This window comes from Leptonychotes weddellii, chromosome X (genome assembly GCF_054177405.1).
Source record: "Leptonychotes weddellii isolate Sample4059 chromosome X, ASM5417740v2, whole genome shotgun sequence".
Lineage (NCBI taxonomy): Eukaryota > Metazoa > Chordata > Mammalia > Carnivora > Phocidae > Leptonychotes > Leptonychotes weddellii.
Genome location: NC_138385.1, coordinates 58,798,418 through 58,808,762, shown reverse-complemented (window position 1 = coordinate 58,808,762; position 10,345 = coordinate 58,798,418).

Genomic DNA, 10,345 nt, shown 5'->3' with positions numbered 1-10,345 from the left:
AGGTCTCACGGGTACTGAAACACAAAAACTGTACTATGACTTCCTTTTCTGGCTCTGGCTCTCCTTCCTTTTTCAGGCAAGCTCTTAGAAAGACTTGGTTGCCGATTTTCTTCCTCCGAAAACAAATCCCTGGACTTTATCCCTTGGTCTCCATCTCCACTACAACTTCTCTAGCTGGAGCCCAGCTCACCTCTCACCTGCCCTCCTTCACAGCAGCTGGACAAATAAGCCCGCAATTATAGCCAGCTCCTTCCTCGCTTTAAGCTCTTTGATGACTCCCCACCGCCCAACAGATCAAGGGCAGCCTCCTTCAGCTGGCATGTGAGGTCCTTTGTGATCTGACCCCTGCTGATCTGTCCTTATTTCTTGTCACTCCCCCACAAGAAACATGCATTTCAGGGGCGCCTGGGTGGCTCAGTCAGTTAAACCTCGGCCTTTGGCTCAGGTTATGATCCCAGGGTCCTGGGATCGAGCCCCACATCAGACTCCCTGCTCAGCTGCAAGTCTGCTTCTCCCTCTCCCTCTGTAATCTCTCTCATTCTCACTCTCTCTCAAGTAAATAAATAAAAATCTTCCAAAAAATGAAATGAAGTGAAATGAAATGAAACATGCCTTTCAGTCATACTTAACTAATTACAGTTCCTGGAATATGCCCACGCGGTTTCATACCTCTCTTTGTTTGCACATACCATTCTTTCTTCAAGGAATGCTCTTTCCAGTTTGGCTTTCCTATAAGCTGCAGCTGAAATGTGATCTCTCTTTTGAAACCTTCCTTGACCTTGTACCTTTTCTTGGCTTCAGACTCCTAGTCACCTAGGTGGCACCTTCTTCATATCCCTGAGCCAGTTCTTGTCATGTCTGGTCTTGTTTATCCCCACCCCAGGCCCTGATTTTTTCCTCTTGAGCTTTATTCTACACCAGGCACTCTGCTAACATTGTACATATATTATCCCATTGAATCTTCACACTACCATTATTGTCCCCATTTTACAGCTAAGAAAACTAAGGCTTGAGGAATCTAGATCAGTTACCCAACATCACCCAGGATATAGGGTTAATAAGCAGCACAGGGGAGATCCAAACCCAGGCTGACTCAAAAGGCTTAACCCTGGCACTAAAGTATCTAGTCTTTACCCCTTCAAGGGGTGTAGTAATACTAGGAGAGGCTTGCTGAGGCTGGGCAGAAGCAGAGATGAAATTCCTTTAGGTCCATGTGCCCTGATATCCTAGAGGCTACAGAAGTGAACTTGGGGCAGCTTAATGGCCAGAATCTGTGACTTCTTCCATCTGAGACAGAGAGCAAGGTGAGACAGGAAAGAAACTAGTACCTTTCTCTTATTTTTTGAGGGGCAGGTACAGAGAGAAAGAGAGAGAGAGAGAGAATCTTAGGCTCCATGCCCAGATCTCACACTCCTGAGACCATCACCTGAGCCAAAATCAAGAGTCAGACACCTAACCGACTGAGCCACCCAGGTGTCCCAGAAAGTAGTACTTTCCAATAAAAAAAAGATGCACATCTTCAGGTACTGATGCCACTTACTTCAGTAGCCCACAGAATATCCCCTGGCCATGTCTAGACAGAGAAGGTCAACCAGTCCTGGGCAAAAGTGACAAGTGGCAGGGTGAAGTGATCGGGAGGAGCAAATGAGGCCGGAGTTCAGGCTCCAACTGCCACCTGGTGGTCAGCCTGAAAGAGGCAAGTGGATGGGGCTAGGGTCCCGCCTTGGCACAAGCCAAGGGGCTGAGAGGCTGCTCAAGTGAGCTGGGCCCTGGGTCACAGCCTTCATTCAGTCACTCATTCATCCATCCATCCTTCCACTCATTTCTTCATTCAACAAAGGTATATCACACCAGGCACAGTCGAGACACCGGGAACACAGCAGTGAACAAAACAAAAACGCCTGCGGTCATTGAGCTCATACTCTAATGGCGGGAGACAGACAAAAACCAAAGAAGTAGATGACGCGCTATGTTAGAGGGCGGCGAATGCTGTGGAGGAGAAGCAGGGAAAGGGGAGAGGCAGAGCTTTTGCCATTTTAAATAAAGCCTCGCCGAGAAGGTGAACCTGAGAAAAGACCCGAAGGAGGTGAGGGAGTTAGCCGTTGGAATGTCTGTGGGAAGAAGATTCTAGGATAAGGAAACAGGCTGGGAAAGACCCTAAGGTAGGAGTATGTGTGACATGATGGAGAAGCAGTCAGGAGGCCAGTGTGGCTGGAGCAGAGTGAATGAGGGGAGGGGTAACAGGAGATAAGCACAGAGAGCTAGGCAGGGGTTAGATCGTGGGGGCTCTGAAGGCCTGTTTTATATTCTGAGTGAGGTGGGAAGCCATTGGGAGAGTAACTTGCTCGGGATCACCCAAGCTAGCAAGTGGCACTAGGCATTCTGTCTCAAAAGCCTATGCTCTACAGTACTACTAGGATAGACACATAGACCAGAACAGAATGAGATCCCAGAAATAGCCCCATACAAATCTCCCCAAGTGAGTTTTGACAGAGGTATAAGAGCAATTCAGTAGAGGAAGGATAGTCTTTCCAACAAATGGTGCTGGAGCAACGGGACAACCATAGGCAAAAAAAGAAACTTTGACCTAAACGTCCCACCTTATACAAAATAGAACTCAAAATGGATCACTTGTGGATGACTTTAAACATAAAGTGCATGACTTAAATGTAAAACATAAAATTATAAAACTCTCAGGAAAAAAATAGGAGAACATCTTTGGGACCTGGGGCTAGGCAAAGAATTTTCAGGCTTGACACCAAAAGCACAATTCATAAAAAGAAAAATCGATAGATTGGGCCTTGTCAAAATTCAAAACTTATGCTCTGTGAAAGACCTCTCTTATTCACACACACACACACATACACATACACAATCAACATTCACAGCAGCTTTGTTTAGAATAGCCCCAAACCGGAAACAACCGAGATGTCCTTCATCAGGTGAATGGTTAAACAAACTGCTACACCCGTGGAATACTACTCAGCAATGAAAAGGAATGAACAGGCAACAACTTGTGCTGAGTGGAAAAAAAAAAAAAGCCAATTCCAAAAGGCTGCGTACTATATGATTCCATTTGTATAACTTTCTGGAAGTGACAAAATTCTAGAGACGGAAAACAGACATATAGCTGCCAGGGGTTAGAGATGAGGGGAGGGAAGTAGGCAAGTGTGGTTCTAAGAGGGCAACATGAGGACTCCTTGTGACGATGGAACAGTTCTGTGCCCTGACTGGGGCTGTGATACGTGAACCTCCACATGTGACAAAACCGCACAAAACTACGCACACACCCCCCATTAGTTCATGTAAAACTGAAGAAATCTGAAAAAGCTCTGTGGACTGTCTACGTCAGCTGACTGGTTTTGATAGTGGACTACAGTAACTCAAGATGCCAACACTGGCAGAGGTGGGGTGAAGGATGCACAAGATCTCCCTGCTACTTCCTGTGAATTACTTCAAAATAGAAATTTCAAAACAAACAAAAACCCTAGAAGAGATCTTGAGAGATTCTAAACAAAAACTTGGAGTGTTTGATCAAAAAAGTTTCGGGGACCTCCACTATGCCAGTTTAAAAACAACAAGAACACCTTATAAGATTTACCAGCATTCATACCTGAAAAATCAATGAGAAGATCAGAACTACTATGATCTGATGTTAATAAGGGGGGTATTCAAGATGACAGTGGGTCCAACATTCTTATTTTACAGATGGGAAAAATGAGGCTCAGAGAGAGGAAGGTACTTGTCCAAGGCCATATAGCAAAAGAGAATGGTGGAAATAAAAATCCTGTTGGTCCCCAGTTTCAGTGAGGATGATAAGGGGCTCAGTGGGCGCAACAGGCCAAGTGCCCTCATCTCTGTGAGCTTCTCTTCCTGAAACTCTGTAAAATGGCTGGTTATGAGTTCGAGTACCTAGCCCAGTGCCTGGCACAGAATTGGTACTCTATAAACTGTAGTTGCCCAAACCCCCTTTTTTTGAAAGAGGGGTCACCATGCCTTCAAAGCCAGGAGAGACCTTGAGACAAAGGCTGCAGCCACAGCAAGGAGTCACCCTCACCTTCCTTCCAGTCTTCCCTGAGTTCTAGACCTCTAGTAGAGATTGATCCTGGTACTATGCTGGGGGTAGGGCTGAGGGTCACCATGGAGATGACTGGGAAAGGGGAGACGAGACTTTTAGTTTCTATGGTGACAGCCCGAGAAGCGGGATGTGATTTGGAAGAAAGGTTGGGGAGTATGGAGTTCTTTCCACAGACATGGGGAGGGGGCTTTCTGAGTCTCACTTAGGGGCGGCAGAGGTAGGGGAATTGGAGAAATGAAGCCTCTCAATCTCCATGGCGACAGATGGGGGAGGAGTGGAGTCACCTAGGGAACGGCGGGAAGTGAAGCTTTACCGATGCTAGAGGGCTACTAGGGGTTCACGTAGACCTATTGAAATGTTTTCAGTGTTCTTCCACGTACCACCTAAATTCATCTCTCACATCACCCTTATGCCTCCATACTCTGGGCAAGGCTGGACAACTATATCTACTATAGTCCCTCTCCGAGCGATGTCTTAACTGTGGAGCTCAGTTAAGACACCGTTTGCCTTAGTTCTTGGGAAATAAGTTTGTTATACAAATAGGCATGCAGTAGCCCCTGCTTGCCTTCCATGATCCACGAGTGCAGGGGTTTTTTCTGTCTTGTTCATTCCAGGGCCTTAGAACAGTGTCTTGCGTATAGCAGGCATTCAGTAAATACGTGGTGAATGAGTTCATCACCTACCTGTTGTTGCTTCTGACTGTTAAGTTTCAATCATGTCAAAATAGCTCAAGCTCCCTTAAACATGCTGTCACCATTCAAGACTCAGTTTCAGCATCATCTCCTTTGAGAGTCCTTCTGTGAACCACCCCCCGCTAGGCTCCCTTCCTTGGTGTTTCCATCATACCCTCCCTGTGTCACTGTAACCGCACTCACATTACACTGAAATCATTTGTTATCTCTCTCTCTCCTTCACCTTAGCCGTTAGAGCCTCGGGAGCAAAGACTATGCATATTTATATCCCGGCAGCTAGCACCGTGGCTGGCACATAACAGGTCCTCAATAAATATTGCATTGAGCCAGATGCCTCCTTATTGTTTATGCCAAATCTACACTCCCCTGGCTGACTATACATTCTCCATAACGTGGACCGGCCTACTGATTCAATCTTACTTCCTTTTACTTTTAACACAGACCTTTGACATGTTCAAGTCCTCCTTTGTTCTTCGCTGGGTCTGTAAAATCCCCCCTCTTCTGTAGTGGTTAAGAGCTTGAGTTCTGGCATCGGATCTAAATTCAGTGAGATGGGTTCAAATCCCAGTATAAGCAAACACTACTGGGCCAGTTACTTTAGCTTCTCTGAGTCCCAGTTTCCTCTTCTGTAAAACAAGGTTGTAACAACATCTGTTTGTTCTGGAAGTTGCAAGGATTAACAGAAAATGCACATGAAGTCCTTTGCATAGTCACCTGGCAGGAGTGAGCAGTCAGAGAAGGTTAGGTATTATTATTATTACGGAACATGATTCTCTTAGCAAAGTGCTATAGTGAGGTAAACAAAGACGAGTAAGACACTCCCTGGTCTCAAGGAGCTCTCAGTCTAGTGAGAGACAGCTGTGGGCAGAGAAAACCATTGCCCCGTACTGTCTATCATAAGGAGATGAACAGAGTGCTGTAAGAGCTAAGAGGGTGACTCACCTACAGGCAAAAGATCAGGAAATGCTTCCTGAAAGAAGGGATCCTTGAGCTAAGTCATGAGTAATGAATAGAAATCTGCCAGACAGTCAAGGGAGAGAGGGACATTCCAGGCAGAAGGCACAGCCCACATCCATGCGGGAAGGCCTAAAGGAGCAGGATAGGTTTGGAAAACGAGGAGGGAGTTTGCTAAAGGTGGAGCTTAAGGTCCATGGAGGAAGAGACTGAAAATAATGTCAGCATCAGATCAGAAAGGATCTTTTAAGTCAGGTAGAGTCTGACCTTGGACGTGATGTGGTTTTGAGTAGCGTTGGGGTCCAGAGCCGATGGCCAAGACAGAATTCTTGAGCCATCTTTGGTGCAAAAAAGGTGATTTTATTAAAGAGCGGGGACAGGACCCGTGGGCAGAAAGCTGCATTGCAAGTGTGAGGGGCAACCGATTATATACTTGAGAGTTGGGGGAGGTAAGGAAAAAGGGAAGTTTCCAAAAGGACTTTCTATCTCAAGTATTTGTCAATGGGCTGCAGGTCATAAAGAAATGTAATTTTGTTTACATTCCCCTCTGCCTTTGTTTCCCACATCGCTGGTGGAGGGGAGGGTGATGTTAGGGCTCCAGCAAATTGAGTTCTGGGTCTCTGAAAGTAAGGCTCTCCATAAGAATGCTTTTTTCCTTGCGGCGCCTGGGTGGCTCAGTTGGTTGAGCAACTGCCTTTGGCTCAGGTCATGATCCTGGGGTTCCGAGTCCCTGGATCAAGTCCCACGTTGGGCTCCCTGCTCATCAGGGAGTCTGCTTCTCCTTCTGACCCTCCCCTCTCTCATGCTCTCTCTCTCTCAAATAAATAAATAAAATCTTAAAAAAAAAAAAAGAATGCTTTTTCCTTGTATATCACTAAGACAGCAAATTAATGGAGACTCTTGTCCTGCGGGACTGTGATCTTTATCAGTTAACCATTTGTTTTCCTTTCCCTTAGTTTTAGGGCAGCCAGAAGTGCCCAAGGAATGTCATATATATCCCACCCGGAAGTGGTGGGGGGGGTTGCGGGATGTCAACTTGTGCTTTGCCCTCCACTTGCCTTTTGCTGCCTCATCAAAGGGAATGTCTCCCTCGGGGCCAAAGCTATTCCCTCCATTCTTACCAAATCATGATTTAGTTATCTGTTTACAGGTCTCTTTCTTTGAACTATGGGCCGCTTAAGGGCTCAAACCCTGTCTCTTGTCCTTTGAATTCTCAGTGCTTAATGTCCCTAGTAGCACACAAAGAATGTGGAAAGAGGGAAGGAAGGGGCTTCTGCAAGGTCACATAGCTACTCAGTAGCAGAGGTGGGACTCAACTCCCAGTCTCCAGAGAATTTTTTAAGTGCTGAACCACATTCCTAACATTTGGATATGGAAGTAGGAATTGAAATCTTTCATTTAATGGAATCTTTGTTGTATTGGAGTTTTTCCTTTCACAGCTTAATAAACTTCTGGCCACTAGTTAGACAAATTCAGATCTCAGAAATCCTCGGTGAAGGGGCGCCTGGCTGGCTCAGTTGGTAGAGGTCGTGAGCTCGAGCCCGATGTTGGGCATAGAGATTACTTAAAAAAACAAAAACAAACAAACGAACAAAAAAACTCGGTGAAGATAGTTTGAACGCTAAGGATAAAGTAATGATTCCACAAATAATGTTTGGCGAGCTACAGCCTGCTCTTGGCTTTACCCTCTATACAAGGTGATCTCATTTAGTGCTGTTGCCGGCATTTCAGGTACAAATATCTGGAGAGTATTACTCGCTCGGGACAAAACATCAACTGATCCTCTAAAGCAGACTAAAGAAGGTCTAAGCTCCCAAGCACATCAATTCAGACAGGCAGGAAAAGGTCCATTTTAACGTTTCTCTCATGAATCACACAATTGTTTTTCCAAGATAACAAATCTGTGTTAAGATCCAAACATGACAAATGAACATCCATCGTGTCTATCAGGGAGTCACATCACAGAATGCTTGTAAAGTCGTCTCATTTCTACAGTCGTGTATAGATTACTTAAACTGCTTTCTGCTATTCTCCTGGACTCTGGTTTCTCCTCATCCCAACTCACTCAGTATGCTGTTGCTTGGTTAAGTGTCTTAGCTGTATGACCCTGGGCAAGTCACCTAACTTCTCAGTGTCTCGGTTTCTTTATCTGCTAAAGGAGGGGGCCGTGCTAGATTGGTGTTTTCTCTACTGTGTTATTTAGAGCCCCTCGGGTCCCTCAGAGGTACCTTGGTGCCACTGAGCAGGTTGGGGGAAAGGTGGGCCAGAGGCTGAGTTGGAAGGCCTCTGCATATCCACTTCAAAAAGCAGCAGCTGTTTTAGAAATTATGGGCCTGTCTCAAATCTGGTTTGGCAAACGAGTTCTGCTATTACAAAAAGGTTAAGTACCATTATGTTTACATGATTTCCAAGGGCTCTTCTGGCTTCCCTAAACTAGGATTTTTTTAATGAGATAAAGTGTTTACACATAGAAATGCAGTAAGCAACTCATTATTACTTTTTTTCTAACCACTTTTTAAGCTGCTATCATCTCAAAATAGGATGTGATGCAATACTTAACATGACAATTTGAATATGTACTCTGAAGGCAGTTGGCAACTCCCATAAAGAATGTCATTTTGAAAGCCATAGAAAAAGGGCATACAAAGTTTAGGAGCAAATTCAAATTCTGAGAATATATAACATTCTTTTCTCTTAGGCAACAGCAAATGCACAGAAACAGATTATCTTTCGTCTCACAATTTTTTAAAAGATTTTACTTATTTGAGAGAGAGTGTGAGTGAGAGAGAGAGAGAGAGAGAAAAGGAGCGGGGGAGGAGCAGAGGGGAGAGGGAGAAGCAGACCCCCCGGTGAGCCGGGAGCCAGACGTGGGGCTCGATCCTGGGAGTCCAGGATCACGACCCACCCGAGCCTAAGGCAGACGCTTAACCGACTGAGCCACCCAGGCGCCCCTAGTCTCACAATTACTGAGTTTCCAAGTCTCCCCCACAACTACTTCTTTGTATTCCTGGCCGAGGCTGACCCTGAAAGTTCAGTTTACTAGAGTAATTAGAGGTGCCAGACAAATCAAATAGGTAATTCGCCAGAGCCACCTTTCTTCCTCAGCTTCTAAAGCTGGGGGCTTGCCAGGCGAGGTTTATTAGAATCACCTGGGAAGCTTTTCCAACCTACACTTAACGCCCTACTCTCCTCTCTCTCCGGCAAAGCACTGTTTTAGCTTGGGGCTTCATTGCGTCCCACTTAAAAGGTCCTCTCCATCTTTTTAAGTCCTACTCCATCTAAGATTGACGGGTTAAAAACAATTGAACTTAGAAGCCACTGGCTTTGTCACAACTGGTTGAGCAAGTCACTTAACCTTTCTGGTCTCAGTTTTTTCCTCTGCTTTTTGCGGTCCCCTTCCAGCTTTGAAATTCTGACCGCATATCATGTCTAGGAAGCTTTCTGAAGTAAGCACTCTTTAGCATGGAATGACTTCTCATTGCTTAGTTTTCCGACAGCGTATGCAATACAACAGATCCCTTAGTTCTGTACTGTCCTATATTGCCCTCTAGTTGTTTTTACATGAATTTTTTTTCTTCTCAACTATAGTTGGTTTAAAGTACATTTAGTTTAAAAGCTGATTTTCCAGGTTAGGCAGTGTGCATTCTGCTCTACATAAATCCCCTAGGACAACTTGGGGTGTGTCCTAAGTTAATCAGTATATATTTCTGTTGATTCATTCAAAGCAATGACACCCCGTCTGTCAAACTCTTGGAATTATATTTTTACATCGGCGCTGCCCAGTAGAAAGATAATGCGAACCCGATATGTAATTTTAAGTTTTCTAGGGCGCACGTTAAAAAAAATGAAAAGACACAAGTGAAATTAATTGTAATGATATCTTTAACCCAACATACATAAAATACTAGCACTTTAACACATCAGTGTAAAAATTTAGATATTTTATATTCTTTTTTCATCACGTGTTCGAAATTGGGTGTGTATTTTACATTTACAGCACATCTCACCTCAAAATAGCCACATCCAGGGGCTCAAATAGCCCCATGTGGCTAGAGGCTACCCTATTGACCAGCGCAGTCCCGCACCTTTGGGCTGCTTCCCAACTGATCACTTATCTTTCCATTCTTAGGACACCCAGCACTAGATAAGACCCAGGCACTGGGTTAGCTGGAGGGGTGTAAAAATTAATCAGATTCATTCAGGTAAGGGAGATAGATAGCTTGGTAGATCACTAGCTGTGATACATTGTCATAGGTGCTCTGACAGAGAGCCACAAAAAGTGAAAATTTTCAGTGGCTTGGCGGGGGAGGGGGCTCAAGGAAGGTTTCACAAAGGAACTTTGGAGAGGAAGTTGGCTGTGGAGTGACTAGAATTGCAGGTTACCAGGGGTGTGTGTGTGTGTGTGTGTGTGTGTATAAGAGCGAGCCACAGGGGTGTTTGACGGAGGGGTGGGCGTGTGTGGGAGCCAGGTGTGGGTGTGTGTGTGTGTGTGTAGGAGCGGGCCCCAGGGGTGTTTGACGGAGGGGTGGGCGTGTGTCGGAGCCAGGTGTGTGTGTGTGTATGTGTGTGTGTAGGAGCGGGCTGCAGGGGTGTTTGATGGAGGGGTGGGCGTGTGTGGGAG